The sequence below is a fragment of the Triturus cristatus genome, chromosome 3_2 (genome assembly GCF_964204655.1).
Source record: "Triturus cristatus chromosome 3_2, aTriCri1.1, whole genome shotgun sequence".
Taxonomy (NCBI): domain Eukaryota; kingdom Metazoa; phylum Chordata; class Amphibia; order Caudata; family Salamandridae; genus Triturus; species Triturus cristatus.
Window position 1 is genome coordinate 613,344,776 of NC_140584.1, and position 13,460 is coordinate 613,358,235.

The window sequence follows — 13,460 nt, forward strand, 5'->3', positions numbered from 1 at the left end:
AGTCCTAACTTTAGGACTCCTAAATCCCTTCTGTGAATACCGAAAGTCTTAAAATTAGGATTTTTCTCAGTTTAGTAGTAGTATAGTTAGGACTCCTAACTTTAGGACTCCTAAATGCCTTCTGTGAATACCGAAAGTCTTAAAATTAGGATTTTTCTCAATTTAGTAGTAGTAAAGTTAGGACTCCTAACTTTAGGACTCCTAAATGCCTTCTGTGAATACCGAAAACCCTAAAATTAGGATTTTTCTCAGTTTAGTAGTAGTATAGTTAGGACTCCTAACTTTAGGGCTCCTAAAAGCCATCTGTGAATGCCGAAAGTCTTAAAATTAGGATTTTTATCAATTTAGTAGTAGTAAAGTTAGGACTCCTAACTTTAGGACTCCTAAATGCCTACTGTGAATACCGAAAGCCTTAAAATTAGGATTTTTCTCTGTTTAGTAGTAGTAAAGTTAGGACTCCTAACTTTAGGACTGCTATACTGAGAAAAGTCCTAATTTCAAGACTTTCGGTATTCACAGAAGGCATTTAGGAGTCCTAAAGTTAGGACTCCTAACTTCTGTGAATACCAAAATGAGTAAGTGCCTTCTGTGAATACCAAAATGAGTAAGTGCCTTCTGTGAATACCAAAATGGTAGTAAGTTTAGGATTTTGTCTTAAGTTAGTTCTGTGAATCGGGCCCTAAATTCTTTGAGAAGCGTCTTCAATACATTACAGACATTTGCAGCAAAAGGGCTTCTTTCTTTTTTGGATCGATTTCACAGGGGAACAAATAAAGGAAAGAGAGGGTAAGACCGTTTTTAAAGTCACCGTTTTCAGCCACTGAGAAGACAGAAAAAGAGGCAATAAGGGGAAGATGTTAGAGAGATGGGTGCAGCTGCCAGCGGCAGAGTGGAAACGGACACTGTCCTTGTCTTCCCTGGGCAAGAAGGAAGAGAGACAGAGCCCTTTTCCTTCTCTGTCACACGCTCGATCTCGAACAGCCACGAAGCGCCGAACCTTATCTAAAGGCTTTCGCTATTTCTGCAATCCTGGGATGCATTACTAAAAACAGAAAAGTAGGGGAACGGATTGCACAAAATTAACGAAGTAGGGGAATGCCGTGCCCTTCCGATCCCTCCCACTTTGACCACTGGCTCCAGATAAGCGGGTGTTGTAAAAACAAATTCCTACGAATATAAATATTTTTTATTCAGAGGAATACGCCTTTAATACAACACCGTCTTATTTGGCATTTCAAAACATATTGGACAGATAGCAAGGAATACGGTATTTGGAATACCTGAAAATCTCCATAAGCCGGGCTTGACAGACCACCACAGTGCTAAAAGCCTTGGCAGAAATTAGTTAATCCAAGCTAACTAACAATTAAAACATACTCACCGTCTCCGCCGGGTTCGTCTCAGCAGTAGCACTGAACAAAACTCGTAACACTGCAATAAATAATCATGCCACACAGATTTTGTTGGAAAACAGTTTGCTGCAGGTTTATTTCATACATGAAGTATGCCAACGTGACTTACGGGCGATCCAAGAGCAGGCAACGATGAGTGACATAAGCTGCCCATTCGTCTGATGAGCCAAAAGGCACAGTGACCAACCCAATCGGTGCTATCCTTTATCTGGGATTTTCCCCCTTAAATACCGTGGACCACCAGTCCATGACTTTACTCACCCCTTTTTAGGGGTAGAACTTTACAAAGCAAGCCCCCGGTTGCTCAGGCTTACAACCACCCAAAGGACTAGCGGGGCATTGTTTCCATCCAGGCTTCTGAAGACTCCCTTGGTACCAATCAGCTTCCAGATTGCCCTGTAACTCTGCCACTGCCCTGTATGTGGCCGCCATCATATCCAGGGCCCCCCACCATGGCAGACTCCATAACCTCCTGCAACCTGCAGTTACTAGTCCTTTAGTAGGACCAATTCCCTATCCACCTCTGGCAGGTGTGCCCTGTCCCTCTTCAATACATTACAGACAGTTGCCGCAAAAGGGCTTCTTTCTTTTTTGGATCGATTTCACAGGGGAACAAATAAAGGAAAGAGAGGGTAAGACCGTTTTTGAAGTCACGGTTTTCAGCCACTGAGAAGACAGAAAAAGAGGCAATAAGGGGAAGATGTTAGAGAGATGGGTGCAGCTGCCAGCGACAGAGTGGAAACGGACACTGTCCTTGTCTTCCCTGGGCAAGAAGGAAGAGAGACAGAGCCCTTTTCCTTCTCTGTCACACGCTCGTTCTCGATCAGCCACGAAGCGCCGAACCTTATCTAAAGGCTTTCGCTATTTCTGCAATCCTGGGATGCATTACTAAAAACAGAAAAGTAGGGGAACGGATTGCACAAAATTAACGAAGTAGGGGAATGCCGTGCCCTTCCGATCCCTCCCACTTCGACCACTGGCTCCAGATAAGCAGGTGTTGTAAAAACAAATTCCTACGAATATAAATATTTTTTATTCAGAGGAATACGCCTTTAATACAACACCCTCTCATTTGGCATTTCAAAAAATATTGGACAGATAGCAAGGAATACGGTATTTGGAATACCTGAAAATCTACATAAGCCGGGCTTGACAGACCACCACAGTGCTAAAAGCCTTGGCAGAAATTAGTTAATCCAAGCTAACTAACAATTAAAACATACTCACCGTCTCCGCCGGGTTCGTCTCAGCAGTAGCACTGAACAAAACTCGTAACACTGCAATAAATAATCATGCCACACAGATTTTGTTGGAAAACAGTTTGCTGCAGGTTTATTTCATACATGAAGTATGCCAACGTGACTTACGGGCGATCCAAGGGCAGGCAGCGATGAGTGACATGCTGCCCATTCGTCTGATGAGCCAAACGGCACAGTGACCAACCCAATCAGTGCTATCATTTATCTGGGATTTTCCCCCTTAAATACCGTGGACCACCAGTCCATGACTTTACTCACCCCTTTTTAGGGGTAGAACTTTACAAAGCAAGCCCCCGGTTGCTCAGGCTTACAACCTCCCAAAGGACTAGCGGGGCATTGTTTCCATCCAGGCTTCTGAAGACTCCCTTGGTACCAATCAGCTTCCAGATTGCCCTGTGACTCTGCCACTGCCCTGTATGTGGCCGCCATCATATCCAGGGCCCCCCATCATGGCAGACTCCATAACCTCCTGCAACCTGCAGTTACTAGTCCTTTAGTAGGACCAATTCCCTATCCACCTCTGGCAGGTGTGCCCTGTCCCTCTCAGGGTACCATGTTAGCAATTTCTCCCTATGACCAATTGTGTAGAGAGAAAAAAAGAATTTTGTATGTGTATTTTTATCTTTTTTAACTATGTATAATGATCTCATGTTCATGAATATTTGAAATTTTAATACAATATTTTTTTACTGTGAATATATTGAGCCCTTGATGGTGTTATGCCCTGGTGATAGTTTGGATGGGAAGAGTGGTTTTGTTCTGTGAAATATACCTAAAGGGGTTTTGTTCTTGACTACGGTCTCTTTGGTGCCCTACCCCTTTGGTGGTTAAGGGGCCCATCTCACTTGTTTTGTGTAACTTTAAACTGAGCCGGTCCATTAAAAAGCAGGGAGGTGCAGGAACGTGGAATGCTTGAGATAGTTCTATCGTTGCGATCTCATTGGTGCATTGGATGCCTCGGTGTGTGTTTGGACACGTGCCATGAACTGCAAAATACCATGCAAGTGGATAGACTGTACGCTATGTGTGAATGTGAACAGAAGCGCTTCCTTCGCAAACAAAACAATCAGACCTGTAAGTTCTTTAACCCCTTCAGTGCCCATGACGAGCTGGACTCGTCATGGGCTGCGGTGGCGCTGTGCCCATGACGAGTCCAGCTCGTCATGAACTCCGCCCGCTAATGCAAGGCGCGGCACTGGGCGGGGAAAGGGGCGGGCATGCAAGGGGTTAAGAAAAGTAAACAAAATAAATGGTGAAATGCGTGGAGTTTAATGAAGCCCCGCCAAAACGGTTCATTCACTGCCTCAAGCGCATTTTGCAGACGGTGTCACTGTGACCTTGCAGTTTCCATTTAATGACCTCTTTAATTCACCAAGGAAGTGAATGAGTGGACATTCCATTAAACATAGGTCTTGTGCTACTTCATTCACAGATACAGTGTATGCTGCACGTTCGGGGAGGGGAGTTTACAGGGCAGGAGGTGGGGCACGTTCGGGGAAGGGAGTTTACAGGGCAGGAGGTGGGGCACGGTCGGGGAGGGGAGTTTACAGGGCAGGAGGTGGGCACCGCCAAGTTGGGCATCTGGTCCTGTGAGTGCGGTACATGCGGCAGCCACAGCAGGTGCACGCAGGGGCGCTGGTAGAGTGGAGACCGCTTTGTGCTCCCACCATCCCTGAGGTTCCCTGAAGCCAACAAAGAGCTGCTCAATAATCCGGTGTCAGGCACAACACAAACCGCGAAACTCTCAGAGCGGCTGTGGTCCTGGCAGAAGTGTGCTGCAGTGAAACATGTATAGGACATGCTGGAGTACCTTGTACAATGCAGAGTGAGTCGTAGCACAGATAATGCATCTTTGGTACTCATGGCGCTGACAACGGCTCAAGTGACAAACACAGTGGCTGCACTAAATATGTAACTACAGTACTACCAGCACCTGGGGAACTCCTGGTCCATGAAAAGCACTGTTGAAGGACAATAAAAAACAAGCGCTGAAAGACAAGCGCGGTCCTGCGGCCGCAAAAGGTAAAGAGTACTCATGCATACAGAGCATTTGCCTTGCGGGAGCAAGCAGCGGCAATCGCGATAACTGCAAATAGATGGCGCCGCTGCTCGCTCCCACAAGGCAAACGCTCTGCATGCACGAGTACTCATTGCAAACAGTGCAAAACATGCACGATTTTCCAAGAAAGTACAGAGCGATTACAAGAGGTCCTCTCCTAAGCAGCAGGCAAGACCTAAAAACAAGATAAGGTATATTCTACTTTAGCCGCTGCTATACCTCTGGGAACTCACTGGACTCTGTGCCCCCTTTATCTGTTACATTGCATTCCGTTGTAACACATGCCTTTACAACGCATGCATTACAACGCGAATGCCATTGCATCGCAAACTTTTACCATGCTTTTTTTTAATAATGAATATAAATTTATCACACATGCCTTTATAACAAAATGCGTTGTAAAAGCATGCTTGATAAAGCATGTGCGTGGCAACGGTTTCCCTGACTCCCAAACCTTCTAAAAAAAAATACCCTTCCCCTGCCCTAAATCCTAAAACCTTACCCCTGCATGACCCGTCCCTGGCCCCCAGACCTTGCCCTACCCAAAACCTAAAACACTACCCCTGCACGACCCCCCCAGCCCTTGCCAACCCTAAACCCTAAAACACTACCACTTGCACGAGCCCCGGGCCCCCAGCCCTTGCCCTACCCTAAACCATAAAACACTACCCTTGCATGACCCCCCCAGCCCCCAGCCCTTGGCCTACCCTAAACCCTAAAACACTACCCCTGCATGACTCCCAAAGCCCTTGCCCAACCCTAAACCTTAAAACACTACCCCTACACGACACCCCCCAGCCCTCATCCCTTGCCCTACCGTAAACCACCCCTGCATCACCCCCCCATTCAACCTATAATAGAAACCCTGCCCCAGGCCCAATCCCCTTTACCTCTCTCTTCGTGGTCGTGCAATGCAGGCAGCTCGTCTGAGGGGCGGTGCACGTCATTGTGAGGCAGCAGAACAGTCTGGGTTTCCTCAAACGACGTGAATCACCTATGCTGTTTCCACGATCAGGCCCACATTTTTTTACAATGTATTTGCTTTCCATTTAATAGCTTTACAACGAAATTTGATGTAAAGGCATGTGGGGTAGAAGCATTATGTTCCCCTTTTTGATATAGCAGTGCAGAGTCAGCTTCCTGCACCCCGCTCTTTTGATGCTGTGTTGCTGTGCTGATGCCCCAGCCCTAGCGTAGTTGGCCCAGCACCAAATGTCTGATACAGGTATTGTCGAGATTCTGGCAAGTGGGAGTGCTTGGTGCTGGAGAAAATGTTGTCTAAATGGATGCTTAAAACGTGCCTGCCCTCTCATAAATTATGCAAACGCAAATAGCTTTAATACTTTGTCCCAGCCATTGTCCTCTCAGCCTGTGTCTCCAACACCTTAAAACTGTGCCACTCTTCTAGGGCAACCATTCCTACACCACCTGGCTGTCCTAGGCATGGGGCATGCAGACTTTAACTTAAGTGAAGCATCCTGTTGCATGCACTGTTATTTGACTGAATTTGCTGAGAGCACATCTCCATTGACTAGCCACTGAGTTTGCACCTCATCGTTTTACTGATGCAAATCTCTTGAACCCATATTGTGATGTACCCCAGTTCTAGTGGATAATTATCTATTGTGCATCACCAAGTCAATTCCCTTGCTTTGTTCAACAGTATAAAAAATGCCAATGCCCTGTCAAATACGGGTTTAAAGGCATCTTTAATTACCTCTTACCTACATGCCCCATCCTTTTATCGATCCTAATACCTGGAAGGAGCGGTGCTTCCCACATACCCTGCATTGTAGTTTGATGGACCCAAGCTGATCTGCTAATATCCTCCCACAAATTACCCCAGGCATGTTGTTTGCTGGCACGGCTCGATTGTACCCTTTGGGCTGGTTATGAATTGCCATGCCGCTTCCTAGAATCCGAGGTCACCTGTTTCTCTGAACCTCCTTAGTAGAAACCCTTGCCCAATAATAGGGGCACATGGGATCCTCCAACCAATGAATGCTCTCAACAGCGGTATTAGCACTGCTCATCCTTAGGGAAGGTTGTGCACATTAAAGGCAGCACTGTTCATGTCGGGGACCCTTAAAGTAGGGGCCCGCAGACCCGATGGGGTATATATCCCCAATCTTTCTACATTACACCTACTCGTGCCCAACTTTGCCGGTGACAGCGGTGGATGTTTCCTTTTAAAATCATAATTTATATACGACCATGTTGCCCCAATTATTCAGGGCGTTATTAGACATGAGTAATTGGTTATGGCGTGACTTCTGTTCTCTGTTACCAACCCCCATCTTACAACTCGGAAGAGTCTTCTCGAAAGTAAAAGTGCTGGGATGTGCGCGGAGTTCTCTCTTCCAACTGAGATTGTGCCAGCTGGAACCCCCGCCAAGGATTCCTATTGTTAGAGTAGATTGATTTCTCCCTCTCCGGTGCCCCAGCCTGATATTATTGCCTTTCACTCCGCTGAAGTGCTGTAGGCAAATTTGTCTTAAGCATTACCTATCCCCAAGGCCATAATAACTTTGTAGCAAAGGCTGCTTGATCATAAGAGCGGATGAAGGGGCTGCCATTTTAATGCAAGACTCACTCATGCCCAGGAGTGCAGTGGCCGGGGATAGTATACATGCCTGACTTCTACCATTCCTCCTAAAGGGAATTTCCCATGTGCTGTTGACTACTGTGCTGTTCTGCTCACAATCTTCCCAGGCCATTCAAGTTACTCAACATAAAACTGCACAGGTTCACTTGGTCATTGCCATCACCCACCCTTTGCCCTTTTGAACTTACCATTTATTCTGCTCGCGCAAGTGGCCATTTGGCTGAAAGCCCAGTTGGACCTGGTGATGCTATTTAACCCTTATATCCGTTGCACTTTCGCAAAGCAACATTCCCTGCCGCAGATGCGTTGGTTCGTGACGAGCAACCGCTGCCCGCACGCCTGCTATTTATGCCACATAGAGGCTCCGGTTAGTAAAGAGTGTGTGAAAATCTCTTTCTAGAGTAGACACCAAAGACCGCTATAAGTTAAGGACTGTCCTCACTATGACAGCCCTGCTTCTGGTGAAACGTGGGGCCTTAAGCAATGAATGTTGTTCAATTGTAATATGATCAATATTCCTTATAGAAATTTCCCATGTGTAGTTAAATACTGTATGGCTCTGCTCACAATATTCCAAGGCTGTGTAAATGTGAGTGGTCCAATGACATTAAGGTCAGAATCTAAGATTCCTAGTTTATGTTTTAACGCAGCCCACCTTTTTGTGGGTCCTATTGGGACCCCTCTGTCTCACTGTAATTATTCTAGGTTGTAATACAGCTCAATTAACGCACTTGCATGTCACTAGTATCAACTTGATGCATTGCAGCTGGTGAAGATTCCAAACCGTTGCACCTGACTCTAGAGAGACATCTGGTAACGCTTGGATGGCCTGCAGCCTTATTATAGGTTTCTGCAGTTACCTCTGGCTCGAGAGGGACATCTAGTAATGGCTTGAGGTCCTGCAGCTATTCAAAATACCAAACCTATTGGCTTTGCCCATCATTGTTCATATTGTAAAGACAGTACTTTGAGCTCAATGCCCCACGTGTGCACGCTTTGAATGTTGGGAGTTTTGAGGCCATACCTACCATGTTCAAGTGCAGCTACAAGTCCCAAAATGCAACATATTGTTCGCTTAAAGACTGGCCGTCGGTTTCAACGTGACCTTTTGTCATTTGCGGCTGTGAGCAACGTCTATGTGCTTTACCTTTGTGAGCATGGCTTGTTTTGTTACTGTTTCATTTGACCTTGCTTGATGCATTAGTGAGAGAGGCCTTTAATGCCATTACCGAGAATGTACATCTGTGTGTGTGCTGGGGACGTGCATTTATTCACGGCTGATGCTGTTTAAACTGCAGTATCTTAAAACCACCTTCAAAATGCCGTCCCCGTAATTTGTAAAGGAAGTTGGGGGAGATCCATTTAAATATAAAATCTATAGAAGGACAATTACAACAATAACGTGTCTTACCTAGCGTTGTATACCATACTTTGAGATCTCAGCGCTGTGTCTGGCAGATGTTTTTATCTGCATGTGTTTCCTGTCCTTACCATAAAAGGAGGAAAGGTGGAAAAATTGCGATTGACATTGCCTATGCCAAACATACCATGTGCATTTGTGTGCACCTTCACCCTGAAAGATATCTTTGCACTGAATAACAGATACCCAAGTTAATGGTATGCATTTTCTTTCGACCTCAGGATGATGAAAGTCTGAGTGGATTTGAACCTGTGACCATGAGGTCAAAACCAGTCCCTTTCACTGAATGCATCACTTTGCTAGCCACTAGACATGTATCTGCATTCTATACAGGGAGCTAATGCTTTTTGTATTCCTAAAGCGAGGAATGGCGACACATGCAGCTCTCCATCACTACAGCATAATAATTATCTGCACTGGCAAGTTGAAACAGACGTACAGGTGGTATTGCCTGCAAAATGCTGTTGTGCTGTGCTGTATGAGGCTAATCGCGAGATGTCGTGGAGTGCTCAATTTCTTTTTTTCTTTTGCCTACATACCCCTGTGTCTGCCCCCAGCCAGTGCACATCATGCACATTGTGGGAGGGGCCCACTAATGCAGTGGAGACCTATATTGCAATCTGCAGGTTCATTTTCGAATTCTCATGATAGCTCCAACTGTTAACATGCCTGCTGCACAGCGCTGCCCCTTGCCGCTGGGTCATCCTACCCTATTGAAGCACCCTTTGAAACACTAGGGACAATTTCATCACGCTCTAATCTGCACTTTGTAGTTTGCACTTAGCTTCTGATGACAAACAATAGCTCGCTGTTGTATGTTAGGCTTATACATTTTAACTTATAAACTGCCATACAAAAGGACCTCCCAGACAAGCGGAGTAACCCAATGACCTATTCACATTATATGCGATTGCGATCTGCATTGTACACGTTCTTGGCAGCAGGCATGTTAACCTACATGCTACCATACATTAGTCAAAGCTTCCACCAGGCAAAACCTCCGCTCTCTCTAGAAAGAACATAACTCGCTGGAGTTCTCTTGACCTTTTCATTGGTGCCTGAAAATTGCTTGGGGCAAAAACGAGGCAGTAATAGCTTTTCAAACCATAATATATTGGTAAACACAACACCCCTGCCCGAAATCAGCGCCTAGCGCGGCTGCACCGCTCTGAGACCCGCCCTATTCTCAGAATACCGCCCATGGAGTCACGCTTTCATATCAGTTTGCTATTGTGGTGACTGTGCTGGTGTTATCAAGGTGAGTCTCTCACCATGTGTCTGTGGTTGTGCACCAGACTAAGCACAATGGGTTGCCTTCCTTTCATGGTGAGGAGCAACCCCATCATTATCCATTTGAGAGAAGTACGGGTGTTGCGCAAAATTGCTGTACCAACCAATATTACTCTGGCACCAAACCAAAAATGCCGGAACACAACCACTGAAACTGCCCAAAGGAGGCATCAAGCCAATATGGCGGCAAAGTCGAAGGCAAGGGCAAACCTCAATTTTTGAACCCTAGGAAGCATCCCTGAAATAGTCACAGCTGAAGGAGGTGAGCAGGATGTGCTTATCAACCAAGACTCCATAAACACCACAACTATTGCTCTCAAAGGCCTGAGCGCGGAAAGCTGCAGTGCGTGGTTCTCAGACCAATGGACCTCTAGCACCCACACAAGGCAAGCAAGCCACAAACAAATCCGAATTTGCCATTACAGTCACCCCGCATTCACTAAAACAAAATTGCTCAGAGCTTATGCCACCAACATCGCAGTCCACAGGCGAAAGAAAAGAACTGGCCATGCCAAGACCCAAGCCGAGCGTCTCAACCAACCAGCCACACCGTAGTGCAGCTCACTTGCATGGTTACCCAAAATAAGCACCCAAACCTTGTCCTGCAAGGACTCGGGAATTAGTTCTATGACTGCAGCAGCCCCTCTGCAACGGGGCCGCACATGAAACTCTTCCAAATTAGAATAGACACTTCAAGGTGCTGCCACTCACAACTGAATTCACTGACAACAGATGATATGAAAGCAATGTGCAGATTCCGAGCAAAATTGCCACTGTTAAACAAAGATAATGCCGCGGTCGCAGAAAACCAACCTGCACAGGGACACCTGCTGGAACAAAAGCCATTACTCATTTCACCAGTGCTATCCCCATGTCCTTTTTTCTTTTTTTTTCTTTTTTTTTTTTAATTAAAGTTTTGTTTACAGTAAACAGTCAAACAATGAGCAATATGACAAAAAGCAAGCATAATACAAATAAATAATAGACAGCAATAATAAAGGAGGGACAGGGTAAATCGCTTAAATCCACTTAGTTACTGGGTCCCAGATTTTTAGCCCCTGTCTTTTTTTCTTGATCCCCTTATGCTTATACATAGCCATTTCTATATGATAGATAGAGAGCAGCTTGCATTGCCATTGATGGAAGGTAGGAGGTTCTTTATCAATCCATCGAGAAGTAATACAGAGACGGAGCACGGACATACAAATAAACAAAAGTGCTTCATCAGCAATAACTCTTTCCCCCGAGTGATCTGCTTGAACACCAAAAATAACCAAATCAGGAGAGAGTTTTACAGCTATCCGTAGGTTATTATTAATAAAAGATTCGATATCAGTGATAAACCGGGATAGTTTTTCGCATTTAAAAAACATATGAATAGAGCCCGCGTCTAGCTCATTACAGCGATTACATCTTGATTCGCCGCTTACCTTCCACTTGGCAAGTTTGGCGGGGGAATAGTAGAGATCGAAAACAGACATGTAATGCTGACTTTGAAGAGACCCATTGAAAAGTACCTTCATAGATATATCAATGGATCTACTTATATCGATCTCTACTATATCCAACTTCCTTTGCCATTTGCTCTCTACAGAGGATAAATCATCTTCAAAATGATTAATAATCAATTGGTAAGTTGGGCCAATTTTATTTATTTTCTTGATATTTTCTAGGATCTTGTGAGGGTTCATACAGGAATTGGTTAGAAGTCCTTTTGATTCTAAAAAACTCAGAATCTGGAGATATTTAAAAAAATGATGATGTGATAAACCAAATTTGCTTTGGAGAGCCGAAAATGAGAAAAATTGAGTCTCTTCATATAGATCACCTAAGATCTGTATTCCGGAAGGATACTAAACTCTGATAATTGGATCGTGAAATATCGAGGGCAAGTCAGGGTTATTAAAAATTGGGGAATAGTAAGTAATTTGCCCCAGACACAGAATTTTGTTCCTGAATTATCGCCATATTGAAAAACAAGCTAGGATGGTCTTAAATTTGGTTTTTTTGTAGTAGCTGGGTTCGATGATTTTAACTAAGCATTGGGGTGCAGCCTTACCAAGCAATCATTCATAAACTGAAGGGTAGACAAATTCTTGAATAACGGTGTCCACAAAAAGTAATATCCCCATAGATCTTAGGGAAATAAGCCAGTAATACAGCCGAAAATTAGGTACGCCCCACCCCCCTTTTAGCCTGGGCAAAAAGCACCATTTTAACGCTCGACGAGAGCGATGATAACCCCACAGAAATCTAGAGATCATTCTGTCGATTTTTGTAAAATAAGAAGCCGGAAACAAAAGTGGTATAGTGCGAAATAAGTATAAAATTTTGGTAAGATTAGCATTTTGATGATATTGACACGACCAAAAAGAGAGAAGTGCAGGTTATTAAGTCTCTCCAGAGTTTTATTAGAGAAGTTCAAAACAGGGTCGATATTTAAACGAACAATATCCTCCACCTTGGATGATATCGTTATCCCCAAATATTGGGCATTGAGGTCAAAAACCATTTCTTTAGGTTGGCCAAAATCAGAGTGAATCAATTGGGTTTTAGCCACATTCAGCTTGTAACCAGATAAACAACCGAATTCTTCCGCCAAAGATATAATTTTTGGTAATGCGCGGCCAATGTCTACGGTGGTTACAGCAACATCGTCTGCATAGGCAAATATTTTGAAAAGATTGGCATTAATTTTAACGGGTATGATGTCTGCCGCAAGGGATAAATTACGTAAATACGGTTCTAGATATACGGCGAACAATAGAGGAGAACAAGGACAGCCTTGTCTGGTCCCTCTTGTGATCGGAAAGCCCTTAGAAGTAGAATTGGTTATTCTGATAGAAGCTTTAGGGTGGATATAGAGGGCTTTCACAGCATTAATAAAGGAGATAGGAAAACCCATCCAGAGCATGGTGGACCAGAGGAACTCCCAGGAGACCCTGTTGAACGCTTTTTCTGCGTCCAACAGGGCCACCGCAACCGGGGATTCGGAAGTCTGAGCCCAATCTAATAAAGCTATTATTTTTTTGACATGGTCAGTGGTGTCTCTTTTCAGTATAAAACCATGTTGTCTAATGGAAACAAGAGTCGGCATCAATGGATTCAGTCTATTAGCAAGAATTTTTGAGTAGATCTTACTATCGGTAGGAATCAGAGAGATGGGCCGATATGAACCTAATTCTTCGCTATTTTTACCCTTTTTTAAAAAAATTACGATCGTTGCAATAGACCATGACACAGGTGGGTTGCCGGAGAAAGCCGAGGAGAAGATCTTAATTAATTCTGGCTTTAAAATTCGTCTGAATACTCGATAAAATTCCAGCGGAATAGAATCGGGACCCATGGCTTTTCCAGCGGCGAGACCGGTAATGGCAAGTTCAATCTCGTCCCAAGTGACTGGGGTGCTGGGACG